The sequence below is a fragment of the Notothenia rossii genome, assembly GCF_949606895.1.
Source record: "Notothenia rossii genome assembly, chromosome: 10".
NCBI classification, from domain to species: domain Eukaryota; kingdom Metazoa; phylum Chordata; class Actinopteri; order Perciformes; family Nototheniidae; genus Notothenia; species Notothenia rossii.
The window spans coordinates 57,516,510-57,531,172 of record NC_136908.1 but is presented as its reverse complement, the minus strand read 5'-3'; the positions used below and the strand labels follow the sequence as shown (position 1 = coordinate 57,531,172).

Genomic DNA, 14,663 nt, shown 5'->3' with positions numbered 1-14,663 from the left:
CCATACAAACAAACAATTGCATACGTGGTTCACACAGTTTGAAAAAGAAGCAGGTGCTGTAAGTATCAGCCTGATTTGATCGTTGAAGAAGTGCTTGTTGTCATGATGTAATTACTCTTTCCAAATAACAGACTCTGTTATGAATGCGTCAAACTAAGCTACACTCATCATCAATTAAACATCAGTAACATGCAGAGACAGGTGCGTGTAATTGGGGATCAATTAACAGGGGCACGTTGGTTTTTCTGATCTGGGGAACGAGATGTAACAATGCCGATCTGGGGTCGATTGGTCGTCCGTTATTGGTGCGGAGAGAAGGAGCCTCTTCAGGGCTTGTTCCACCTGAACAATTACAGACCCTCTCTTGCCTCACTGCGAGCAAAGAACTGTTCAATAGAATAAATATAAATACATGGGCAGTGTATTCAGCAGATAAATAACTAACTTTAATTATCATAAACTTTATTTATAAAGAACCTTTCATGCAAGATGCAGCCCAGAGTGCTTTACAGAAAACTTAAAAACATGGTTCACTGAGAACTACACCTGCACACACTCGTCTGTGTTGAGTATGGCGTGAGTGTTACATGTTGTGTTACATGTTGTGTTAAGGCCCAGATACACCGGCCCGAAATCGTCAGTAAATGGGAGTCGGGCCGAACATGAGCGTGGGCACGCCCTATTCGGATTGGTGTGCGCCGCACCGTCGGGTCTTTTCTGCCGACCTGACGCCTTTTCTTGCCGATTCAACATGTTCAATCGGCGTCGGGAACACCACCGGAAGTCGGACAAAGGGATAACACTGATTGGCTGTTCAGCTAGCGAATCAGTGCATGAGAAGCGTTAACGGAAGTGAGGGAGGTAAACAAATCATTTAAAATGGAAGATGGAACACACACGGACGGCTATTTCACCTCATCGGTTTATAGAGCTCCTGTTCGTTCATGTTTTCATTGGACGAGAGTGAAAATGGAAAGAAAAACGCTATTTGTTGTTTGTTTATATCACGGAGTCTGTTCTTCTTCTCTGTCTTCCGGTTGTTCCGGTTGTTGCCTCTTTTGAATGATGAATACACACTACCGCCGCCTGCTGGTAAGGAGAGTTATTGCCACTCACGCATACGCAGTTCATACGTGCTCGGCTCAGATTTGCGGTGTGTTCCAGTGCGCGAAGTCTGCAAATACGCAGGAGAGTCCGGCGACGCAACAGTCGGTGTCTTCTCAGGTGACTGGCCGGTGTATCTGGGCCTTTACATGTTGAGATCATGGATGTTGCCCCTCGTTTCTGTTATGTGATTGTGATGTGACGTACTGCACTGTACTGTATGTAGTAACGTGTGTTGTTTATTGTTCTCTTTTATCCTCACACCTGTATCTACTTGTCTTTCCTCCTTTTTATTTTATTTTATATATTTTCTTATAACTAATGCTGTTGATATATTGTAATTTTAAGGGTGCCTATTACCATCTGGCCGGGGACAACAGCTGGAAATTAGCCATGTCGGCTAAAGCTGCTCCATTTACTGTTTTTGTGACAGTTCATCGATGGGGATTGTCCACGACTCTAAAAATAAATAAACTAAAACTAAACTAAACAGATACAAAATAAAGATGGAGGAACATAAATAAAAACAAGTTATGACCAAAAAAAGTTATATCTCTAAAACATGAACACTGATGCTACATAAATTACCACAAATTAAAAGCCAAATCAAAAAGATAGGTCTTCAATTTACTTTTAAAAACCACAATGTATTTTTCTCCAAATGTGGTTGCTTTTTCCCCTGCTGACGTGTATAAGAGTTTTTGAAGAGCAGTTTCTTACTTTCTTTTTTTAATGATAAACACAGAAGCTAGGATTGTTCGCAAAGTGCTATTGAAGAGAAAATTGGTGATTAATACTCAAAGGTTGCTAATTTGCTTTATGAATATCGGATACCAATAGGAATAGCACTTGCATAACTAGGACAGCGTTAGCTAGAGTCTCCAGAAAAACGCGATTCTGCGATCGCAGAATTTACCGCATAATCAGCAAAGATTTTTAAAAGGCTGCATATTTATCAAAAGGCCGCATTTTTCCACACAAAGTTGAGGGGAAAAAAAGTAAACTCGTTTTGACGTGATGTCATCAGCTCGCGCATCACAGAATGTAAACAACACTGTATAGAGTGAACGTGTGGAGCTCACACGATAGAGAAAACACCAAGATGAAAAAATCTAATCCATCCCATTTACCGACGAACATTTCTACTAAAGACCGGGCAAAAAGTGGGGGGAAACTATTCTGCACCCCGTGCAACTGTGTGTTGGAGCATAAGAGAAAATCGACGGGGACGACCCACTTTGATTCATTCAAACATTCGAAAATGCTTTCTGCTGCTGCGGACAAGAAAGCCAAACAACTCACGTTCACGAGGCATCAACCTTCAAAACGCTTTCGAGGGCTACAAGAAACGAAGTGAGTAGCCTACAAGATTGAAGCTGGTCAGATAACGAACGAGTAAATGAAAACAGAATGAGGCGGAGAAGTGTGTGTGTGTGGGGGGGGTGGGTGTGTGTGTGTGTGTGTGTGTGTGTGTGTGTGATTAAAATAGCCCAATTGCTTTTACAATAAATAAACATTGAATGTGTTTAATTGAATAGTAAAGGGGTTTAACGTTAGTGGCAGGTTGTGTGTGAGAGAGAATAAATAAGACAGCTCGATATTTAATTTTTTTTAAATTATTTTTCCCCGCATATTTCGCAACTTCCCGCAATTTCACCGCATAAAATCAAATAAAAACCCCGCGTGTTTAATCGCATAATCAAGGATTTTTGCCCGCGTTTTTCTGGAGGGTCTGGTTAGCTAAGGTCGATTGTTTTAACCCTGGAATGGAGCTAGGCAAGCTGTTTCCAGGCTTTATGCTAAGCTATGCTAATCTCTTTCTTGTAGCTTTATATTTAAGGCATAGATAATGGAGGCATATTGATCTTCTCATCTCACATCTCACATTTTGAGAAAAGCAGCGCACTTCCCAAAATGTCAAATTATTAATTTAATAAAGTGAGGTGCAACAGCAAACAATATATACAGAAGACAACTTTTGGAAACTGAAAAAAACCCTTCACAGATGAAACGCACAACACCGATGTTTGGCAGCTCTCGTTAGTGAGTGTGTTCAGTATTGCAAGAGGGCGGCCTCTCAGGGTCTCGGTATGAAGCACAGACTTTAATAATACAAATTCAAAGACGTGATGTGATAGACAACATTAGCCTCCTGGCGTCTGGAGCTCTCTCCAGCTCTGCAGGATGATGCATGGCCCTCTCTGAGCGCTGCTGAAAAGGCCTTTTTAGGGAGAAAGAACAGCCCTTAGGTAAATAGTCTTTGTAAAATTCCAACTACTCATAAAGCATCTTTGTGGACGGTAGGCACAAAAGCATCCCCTTTGTGTTCTCCAGATATTCTATTTAGCCTAATTAGGCCAACTGGGGTCTGTAAATGTTTGAGTCATTGTGGGATCACAGAGGCCCCGCAGGTGAAGAAGCAGATGAAAGGCTTCAGATGAAGAATAGACGGAATCTGGAGTGGTTCATGCATTGAACATCACATGGTTAATGTATCAACAGAGGAAGCCATGGCGGACGAAGTTTGGTGAAGCGGAAAGAAGGGCAAACTAAGTAAGAAGAGAGGATTGGAAAAGGCATTGAGGGAAACATGGACCAGGCTTTTGAGGTTTCTCGAGAGCGAAAAGACGAAGTCAAAAAGATGAAGAGAGACGGAAAGAGACTTCCTTTCACCCTTAGCTCATTCGGCCCGAGGATACAGAACCTCCGGATAGAGATGCTCTAATGAGCGAGAAGAACACTTCCTTATCATCTTGTGTGAATATCTCACACCGTGAGCAGTAGGGGTTGTAAGCTCCTCCATTAATCTCACATGGGCCACATGTACTGTACACTTTTCAGTGGGAACATACTTGAATTGCACTGTTCTTCACCATTTGCGCTGATCTACTACCATTGAAGCTTGCTGTGCCTACAAGTATATTCATGTTATGTTCTATTTAAAAATGAAAACGGGCCGGATTTACAAAAGCTGAAGGAAACACCAGTTGGAATAATGAACACAAATGAATTCTGAGCACCTGAAATTGAGGTCCTTGAATGTTCTTGTGGTTTTTGTTTTCCTCCGTGTAACGTATATTTCTGCATAGAGAGGAAGTTGCATATAAATCCCTCATTATTCCTGTTTGAGAGGTGTGTGTGTGTGTGTGTGTGTGTGTGTGTGTGTGTGTGTGTGTGTGTGTGTGTGTGTGTGTGTGTGTGTGTGTGTGTGTGTGTGTGTGTGTGTGTGTGTGTGTGTGTGTGTGTGTGTGTGTGTGTGTGTGTGTGTGTGTGTGTGCGCACACTGGTGACGATGCCCTTGTAGATATCATGGGGAGTGCAATCTGTGTTTAGCACACTCACCCTTAGAGGGAGGATTATGGGATAAACATAGTGGCGGGCTCCTGTCACCATGTACACATACACACACACACATAGGTATTCCTGCAGGGGCCTTTAGGACAGATACAAGGTGGCGATCAGCTGAGAGTGAGCGGTGGAAGTTGCACACACACACACTGATGCTTATGTATCTGCGTTTGCACATGTGCTGAGTGATTATTAGTTAGTTGCTTACAGTAAACACTTTGTTGTTGTGAAGTGTGTGTGCGAGTCTGTCTGAGAGAGCAAGCTCAGGGAAGCATTATATTATTTGCAGTTGTATTCACCCTTAAACACTATTTTTTTCCTCTACAAACACTTATTGTTTCATTCAAATCCGCTGCTTACAGTGAGTGTTTTCATTCCCTGGGTTAATTGGATGTGTGAGGTTGAGCAGTAGAAGAAAAATATTCAATAATTGTAATTAGAATCTTTTTCTCACATGTTTTCAGACTACATGTTTAAACTTGATTCAATAAATGACTGAGATATTTGAAGACGGCGTTGAAAACTGGGCCACTCGTTGGGACCTGATGGTTTTGTTCAATGATGCATTCGTAGAAAACCAAAGTGTCACCTATTTAGCGTCATTTCTGTCTTTGGCCTGCTCATCGTCCTTTGCCTCTCATTTCCACTCGGCACATGTTGACTTGTGTGTGCACACATGAGCTCACACACAGTCTGTTCTGAACACACACAGAGGCACACATTCATCTGGCTTCCACCGTGATCTCAAGGACACTCAGTCAACATTTACTGGAGCTTGGATGGCTTTATCGCCTGTGTTATTACTTCCTCACTTCCTCCTCCTCCTCTTCCTCGTGTCATCAGCAGGTCTTTTGTATCACGTTGTAATTAAACACGCAACAGGGAGTATCTCAGCATCCAACTTTCAGCTCTGATGTAAAAACCATCTGCTCGGTCTTTATTTATTTTTTAAATTTTGGACCAACTGCAAGTCATTTGAAACCTAATGTTTAACCTCACTGTGTTTTTAAAAGCTCCAGATGCTCTTCAGTTTGTACAGACACATTTTAACCATGGTAACAATGAATGCACATTGCAATGTTCTGCTTGTTTTGTGTGATTGATTTGATCATGGCAAAAAATATAGCTGTTATACCGGTAAATATGGTACTCTTGCTGTAAAAGCAGCTTTTTGGCCATATTGGTGACAGGGCTATGATGGTCAGTCTATTTTTCATTAGAAGATGGAAATATCTTAACAACACAAGGTGGAATCGCTGTGTAATAACATTAATTAATTGATCCAATAACCTGAAAAACTAATGGCATTCCCATCAGCCTAAGCTGTGCTTTGTGTTAATTAGCAAATGTAAGCATGCTAACACTTTAAGATAGTGATCATTAGTCCTGCTAAACATCAACATGTTACCATTATTGCCATGCTAGCATTAGCATTTAGCTGAAAGAACTGATTAGATTCAGAATTCCTGTATTCGTCCCACAGATGTAAGATTACATTGTAACATATACAGACAACAACAGTATTCAATAAAGAGGTAAGCACACATTAAAGAGGACATATTATGACCTGCCTGATGTCTCCATGCTTTAATGTTCAAAAAGCTCTTTATTTGCCTCATACTTCAGTTTACAGTAAAAGGATGTACAGAAACACTTTTTTGGAAAAATATGAGAATGAAGAAAGGTGATTGAAGATGAGAAATTATTGTATATGTATGTATAAATGTAAATGTATGTAGGAATAACTTGCATAATGATTTAAAGGACAATCATTGATCAAGTAAGGGGTGGGAATTAATAAGCATTTGCTTCCTCCTGCTCCCTTTCGGACACATGATTTATTATTATTATTAATATGAAGACTTTTTTTTGTTTTTTTGTTGAATATACAAATATCACTATGAATGTGGATAAATACTGTATTATAACAATATGGTATTCTGTTTTTCACATGTGTTATTTTTTATTTTGTATTTGTTATTTTTAATCTGTTCGAAATAAAGACTGAAAATAAAATAAATATTGCCTGTGCTGCAGCACCTCTTTTCACCCTCTGTCTGAAACCAGAGTCTGCTCTGATTGGTCAGCTGGCCGGCTGTGTTGTGATTGCTCAGCTGAAATGTGTTGTTTTCCACTATTAAGTATAGTAAAAAAAAAAAGGAGCAGCCAGTAATAACATTGAATTGATCTGCATAAGTGCAGCCTCACTAACATGGCTGTAGTCGTTACCGTTCGATACACTCAACAATCCAACCTTCATTTTCGTTTATTTCATGTATTTGCCGACATGGTCATGTTATTCACATTGAATCAGCCAAGCTATATTCATCTCCTTTTCATCTTGTTTTTCCTCTGGTTGTTTTTATGGTATTTTAGCAAATAAGTTAAAAGTGGAAAAAAACGATTGCATTTCCTCCTTTGATTTTTGCCGTTCTTCAATCTTATCTTTGATCTTCCTAATGCACTAGGAAAGGAGAGGATGATTTGATGTGGAAATAAAGAGGAGGAACATCCTTTAAAACTCATGGTTTTTTGATACTATTTAGTTTAATACATTGTCTTTAATTCTCAAATGTATAGCATATAGCAGTTTACTCAAGGCAACTGACTGCTTAGATACATCTCTGACAGCTGCTAAACTGAGAAGTGTGATCAAAGCCCCATACTGTAGTTTGTTTGGTGAAGTTTTGCCCCATGGCAACAATCCAGAAGGCAAACTCACACACATCTGATCACCGGTCTCTGCACCGCACTGTGAGCCCTCTTGTTTCTCGTGGCAAATTCGGTGAGGAAAGAGTGCGTATTTTCATTTAATCCCTTCATGAATGCTCTTCTTCTCTCTTGGGGCGATATTGAAAAGATGCTCCAGGCTTTCCCCCAGCAAATCGCCAAGCAGAGAGGCCCCTGGGAAATATTTTATTCAGACATCGCCAACGTTTGTACTCTGCTCACACACAGACACGCATATACAAACTGCAGTTTTTATGAAAGAGGAGTCTCTTTCCTATATTTCAGTCTTGTTTCACATTCAGCAGGATGGTATTATTCTAAAGGACTGCAACTTTGAAAATGAAAGCTGAAGGTTAGTTTAACCACTTGAGCCCTAATGCTTCTTAAATTTCCCCTTAAGTAGCTTTGAAGTCAGATAAAAGACTCGACAAAGCCAGACTTATCGTCCCTATCTTCCCGTTCCCACAATACACCACACTTGTGTTGAGAGAAATATCGATGAGGAATTGTGTTTTACTGTAAAATATAACCTCAGACACACACACACACACACACACACACACACACACACACACACACACACACCGGCGTTCCCTCCATCAGTCTCTCCTGTCTTTGTCATTACCCGGGGACCCTTGATTATGGCACAAACAAACACACACACACACTTTGTCTATCCTGCCGCCTCGCCTCATTAGACTCATCCACGACGTGTTCACACTCCTCCCTCCTACATCCCGCCCAAACGGAGGCCCTTACTAAAGTTAATGAAGTGGAAGTCCCCCAGCAATGCGTGGCCCTTGAATATGTTTTTTTCCCTTTGTATGTACATCGAGTTCTGTTTGTTCAAGTGTCTGATATCGTTCGCTGCGCTCCTAGTGATTACCAGACGTGTGAATGGGATATTTCACATCATAATGGTCTTCCTTCGACGGGCTCCTGGGACAATATTAATCTTACTTAATGGCAACGCAATTTAAAAACAACACTTCTTTATGTAAAAAAGGGAAATGGGCCAACATCAGCTAATTTATAGGTAATCAGGGAAGAAATGTATCTTCCAAATGACTTGAGATACTGCTGAGGGCGATACAGCTGCAGCCCCCATGTGCTGCTTTCATCAGCTGTTTTCTTTATTTCCTTCCTTTTTATTCATGCGTGTCTTATTGGCAATGATTTTAAAGGAAATTGAGTTTCCTTGAGTTCTCTACAGCAGCAATCATTGCTGTTAGTGTATTTTCTACCAAGCAAAAACATAGGTACGTTTTGGGACAACCTGTAGTGTGTTATAAAGGTTTTGTTGCATGTTAATGGTCTGCAAAGACTAAATGTTCTCTCTCACCCCCCCCCCCCCCCCTGCCTGAAAACGCCTCCTTTGGGGCCGGGACATCTCCAAGCGGTTGACCAATCACAGCAGAGCCAGCCAGCTAACCAATCAGAGCAGACTGGGCTTGTGGTTTCAGACAGAGGGTGAAAAGAGGTGCTGCAGCACTGAGAAAAATAAAGAGCGTTTTGAACATTTAAGCATCCAAACATTTCACAGTAAAGGCACCGAATATACTGTCTTTAAAATAATGACAGTACTTTTTGTATCCAGAGCTGCAGCTCCAGTGCGAGGAAAAGACTGGATGGGTGTGAAATGGAAGCGTCTCTTTACTCAATCATATGAGTGGCTAGTTCAAAATAGAAATGGGCTTCCCAAATCCTATATTTTTCTTTTCAGTGACATGAAGCAATTTGACCTAGGAAAAGCTGAAACAAACGATTTCCTGGAAGGGTGACCTGTCCTATCTCCTAATAATTGTGAAATTACAGAGCAGTCAGCGTTCAGGGGTGACCGTCACCAAAACAAGTGGCCTTTCCATCGAAAAAAACTAATCTCTCCTGGTGCCAGCCATCGGGGACAGAAGAAAAATAGACGAAAAGACAGCTTGCGGTTCGACTGGAAAGCTGTTTTTCTTTCCGTCCAGACATTTTTACTCCAAAACATCCCTCAGGTGCAGTACTTATTATGGAGCACAAAATTGCCTAATGTGCTTATTTCTCTTGCTAATGCAGCAGGCAAGCAGGAAGACAGGGTATTGCTCTCCAAGGGAAAGTGTACAGTACAATAAGGCCTGTAAGCACAATTTAAGTAATTAGATGGCGAGGCTGGAATTAAGGCCCCACATATGCACACGGACGTACACTCACGCACACTTACACCCCACACATGAGGTGCAAATACACTCTGCATCCGGACAGTCATTTAGCGTACTGTTAATTTCTCCTAAATTATTCTGACTATAATGAAAATCTGCATTAATAAAGCTCACAGTTGTTTGTCCTTGCCCCCATATTTGTCTCTTTCCACTTTTGACCCCTTTGCCTCAAAATCTCATTAACAGTGAATAATAATTTGAGTTTAATTTGAACACCCATGCTGTACTCGGCAGGCGGTTACTCACCCTCTCGCAGTTTGATACAAAGGACGGTGTGATGTAAATTTGGAAGAGGAAGCGGGAGATCGAGAACAAGGGCGAGGGAGACAAAGGTGGGAGGACGAGAGACAACAGTGGAAACTCAGAAAAATTGAGACATGTTAAGAAGAAGAAAGACAGAATGAGCAATAGTGAAGGAGTCGTGGCAAGAAGATGAAAACAAGAAGAATAGCAAAGCCAGAAGAGCAAAGAAAAAGGAGGGAGGGAGGGGGGGGGGGTAGTGAGAGAAAATGGAAAGGGGAATGGAGAAAAAAGGATAAAGAAGGGGGAGTTAGGATAGAAAATAGTGTGGGTGTGATTTATTCCTGTGGAGCTTTGTGTCCCCTGGTGAGGCGGCCTACGGATTCTCTTACCTGAAACGCAGAGGGGTTGGGGGGAGGTGGGGGAGGGGGGGGGGCGGCAAAGGATTATCATCATCCTGTGCTGTAGATATGGGGTTTAGAGACTGGAAAGTAGCTGTCTACATAAAGGGAAATAGTCATGTTTACAGAGCAATTTCCCATTACAATACTTTTTTCTCGTTCTTTCACAAATAAAAAAAAACTAACCATCAATCTGAAATCCTTTTGACATGTGTTGCAGTGTTGCCTTATTCTTCGTTTGGCCAGATCAGACATGCATGAGGTTGAACTTGCTGCTCTGTTTCCTTACCTTTTTATGAAATTTGAGTGTCCAGGGTAGCATTACAGTCTCTTCTTAATTCCCTTGTATTTGTCCCTGTAAAGTTAGCTTTGTCGACCCATTTCTGCCTCACAGTGGTTTAATGTTGTAGCCCAAAGACAAATAACTACTATTGGATTTTATATTAAATATTGCAAGTTGGGTAAGAGCTTGAAAGAAAAAAATGTGGTGAAAAGATGAAAACCACTGCGACAAGTCTCAGTCCAAAATGTGCCTTACAACACCTCTTAATCCAACCAATAAACACATTATAACGACTTCCTTTAACAGGAATATATCAGAGTTATAAGGAATTATTACATGGCTTAGTTGAGTACTCGATTCTGATTGGTCAATTCAGAACACGTGACACGTTGTTAATACCGAACAGACAGACTGCTGTCAAGGACTTATTGACCGTTGTTAAGGACGCTCACATCTGCACAAACAAGTCCGTTCGATTTAACTGTATACAGTTTGGCCTAACTAACTGGCCTTTCTAACTAACAAGACAAGAGCGACAAGAAAACAGCGGAGAAGTAACGGGCAGAAATCCTCCTTTTTCCGCAACGGTCCAGACATAGACATCAAACGGCGACACATATTCAGTTGCCAGTTACTTTGGCATTAGGGCAGGGATATCTAGATACTTTCCAAGGTTTGACATAAGGAATTGTGCTACTTTCAAAGCAAGCAGCGATGTTTTCAAATCTGTAATCAAAAAGCTCCTCAAAGAAGCAGTTCCTGTCGTTGCTACGTTAGTTCAAACAGTAACAACGGACTATTTTTCTTAGCGGATGCATGTCAATTTAAATCAATACATACAACTATTTATCTTTTTAAAGCTAAATGATTCTGCCTGCTAACTTTCCTATGGCTAAAGACTAACACATTAATAGATATACACTAATTATCTAATCTTTTCAAAAAACATTACATCCACACAGAGCAAGGCTAGCTGCTTAGCTACGCCCACCAGCTGCTAGCTCGTGCTTCATGTTAAGTGAGATTTAAAACATGGTATGCTGCCCTGCACCACATGTACCTTTTATTAATTTACATTAGTGTGCAACCATGTTTCTCTTTTTGTAGTATCTTCTCATGGATGGATCGGTCTGTTGGTTTGTTAAAATGAAAAATACCCCAGTGATCCATTATCAGCAAAGAAAAAAAAGACATCCACTTTCCTTCCATAGCGGTTTTTCTCATACCCATTTGCCGTTGCATAATTTCTTTACATCAAGCTGGCTAAATTGCTTTTGCTTAGCTGGATAGAAATCCAAACACATGGTCACACTGAGATGGCACTGGTACTCCAGGGGGGCGTCACACACATTCATGAGATAGCACATACGGTGTGTGCACACAGGGGTAAAACACACATGCCGTGCAGTATCTGATTTTCATTCCATTCGGATTAACACATCCTAAAGGTCTCACAGTTATCACAGCTGATGGGATGGTATGCTATAGAACATGCTTGACTAGCATAGTGTGTTTACAGAAGGGGCCACAATCAGCTGTAATACACACCTCCATTACCCGCTGAGTGTTTACATTCGAGTGAATATCCGTCTGTGTATTAACAGTGTGTGTGTGTGCTTGCTTTTGTGCTCGCACGTCAATACAATATTTGCACATCTGTATTTATCAAGGTGCTATAAGTCAGTGTCTTCTTGTTGTTTATGCTCCTTTGTCATCCTACATTACCCATGATTACCACAAGAAGGAGGCGGCACATATCCCCTGGGACGGATGCTCTCATACACAAACTAAATAAAGATGAGGGTAAGAACATGCAGGCAGTGTTTCCTCCTCTACCTCGTCAGATGCATCGCATACTGTAGGAAGACACACATTGATCAAGCTGGCGGCCGTCCCACTGCAGGCATTACCTCGTGGTTTACTGGTTGGTTTCTCTGTTTCTTCATTAGAGATATGATATACGATGTGGCACGCTGGAGTTTCAGTATGCTAGCATGCTCCACAGATGCTGCATGGGGGAGAATTTTCAATCACGATTTGCATTCCTTTGAGTTCAAACCAATGTCTCGGCTGTTTCACCGTAACATATGCAAGTGGTATGTTAAGGCTTGTTGGCTTTAAAACATACAATAGTTTTCTGTTACAGGACGTTTGTGTGCAAATATTGGCAGGATCATTATAAATAGAGTTACATTAAAAGTAAAATAATTGGCAAGTGGCAATCAATAATTTAATGCAGAATATCCCCAATGGACCCTTCCGCACATGCCAATTCTATTTATGACTTCAATACAAATAAAAAGTAGCTTCACTACCTACCATCACTTACACCGAAATGTCATTTCTAAAAACAATTGCATTTACTCCTTTGCCTTAATTGCAATATGGGCAACAAACAAACTATTTATTTGTTGTTTTTTTACTTTATGTGTTTATTTATTTAACTTTTTATCTCCCATAAAATAATTGTTTTAAATTATTTATAAAATCTTAAGCCCATGTGACATTTTCAGTCTGCTTGTACTGTTCACCAAATCACAAAACCAATTTAACAATGATTAAAATAGTGAAAAAAAGCAGAGAATATTATTTGCATGTATTATTAATTGCAAAATCGGTTGTTTTATTACATACACTACTGTTACCGTACATGTCCAAATCGAGCTACACTGTCCTGATTTGCTGCCGGGTAAAAACATGCTACAAGATGCAATATTTTTCCATCGTGATTTGATCTTAATTCTTATCCTTCAGAGTGTGCTGGAGCAAATGATTGCTTAGCCGCAGCTTGAGAGCGTCTCTGCCCTGCTCTGTAAATGTTTGGAATAGATTACTGTGCAACTGACAAAGCCAGAAAGACGTATCTCTGGCACCTGTTTATTTATCCCGCAGTGTTTAGGCACACATTTTGATAATGGGATCCAGAAAGGATTTCATCTTGTGTGTGTTTGGTACTTTAAAACTATTAAAGTTAAGATTCAGCCGTTCTTGCAGCAGCTGATAAGTGGGACGGCTTATATCATGCAAATGTGATGTGGAGTTTGTGCCAGTCGAGGAAACTTTCTACTTTCAATCAAAACAGGTCTCTGTGTCCATAGGGTGGGAATATTCCGTTTTTGAGTGCTGACTCACAGAGTAGTTTATTTTTGAAATAGATGTTTATTGGCATTTGATAAAAGAGGTTTTCCATTAACTTTTTGAATTTCAGATCAGTGATAGTCCACCAATGGCGGCGGCTCATTTCAACCCATCAAATTGCCACACAGTGCCCAGCATTTTGTCCTCCTTTGATGTGCGGTTCAAAGGGCTGCGGAGCTGTCAGCGGTTGTCTTCAGATACATCAACCGCAATAAACTGTGAGCCGAAAGCGAGGCAGACCTCTCGATGCTCTCGGCCCGCTCTGTTTCTCCATTACACGAGACCAAACAGACGTTTTCAAGCAGGAGATCTCTGCCGACGCAGACAGCGAGCAGGAGAGCTTTCAAGGCCTGTTGGAGGGGAAACATGGACGGTTGAAAAAATCCACCGATGCCAGACAGCTCAGGATCCAACACACAAACAAACAAACAAACAAACTCACAGTAATGGAGGGGGAATGGCGGAAGATTGATGGTCAGGTCAGGGTGATATGAATGCACAGTGGTTAGGAGAAGATAAGCGAGAGACAGTCGAGATTCCCCCTATAGCAGCTGAGTGATGAGCGGGGGTCTTTGGGAAGTGGAGAGGGTAAAAGTGGGGAGCACTCAATAACATTGATGTCTTCCTGGGAAAGTTAGACGGACCTGAGAGACTTGAAACGCAGTTCTACAGTAGAAAAAAAGAGATTGATTCCTTAGCTAACAGCTAATTTGCTGGTCTTCTCCAATGCAACAGATTAGAACGTGTAGAAAATATTTGCGATACTAATTACTCGGTGTCTATCTCCGTAACTGTGGTACACATTGTGTTCCGCGCTGCTTGACATCATATCCTTTATCCTTTACACCCAGCTGCTGATCAGCCGCCCTGCATGTCTCATCACACGGCCTTTGTAGGAGGGGAAACCAAAACCACACAATACAAAATAAAACCTTTATTCCTCATCTTGTCACTCGGTTATAGTCTTTCTCATCGCCAATTGTGTTTCCCTCTTTGTCAAGTATGATTCTGGGTCTTTCCTAATTATACATTTTATTAAGCTTCCACTGATGAAAGACAAAAAAGTCTTTAATTAAGGTTTTGCATATAATTAATGCATACAAGATATTCTACTCAAAACTGAGTTATTCTGCTTCTCTCCTGCAGAGTTTTAAGTTTGTTTTTAGATCTGATTATACTCCCAAGCCACTCAACAACTTTGACTGACTGCATCTTCCT

General features: G+C 40.9%; 1 long non-coding RNA gene across 1 annotated transcript in view; it reads left to right on the top strand.

The window, feature by feature from the left end:
* Positions 1 to 14,289, top strand: part of LOC307021106 — a 129,095-nt gene extending 114,806 nt beyond the window's left edge. The window contains exon 5 of the long non-coding RNA XR_013803080.1: positions 13,516 to 14,289. This is a non-coding gene — a long non-coding RNA (uncharacterized lncRNA). The remainder of the gene's footprint in view (positions 1 to 13,515) is intronic.
* The last annotated feature ends 374 nt before the right edge of the window (positions 14,290 to 14,663 follow it).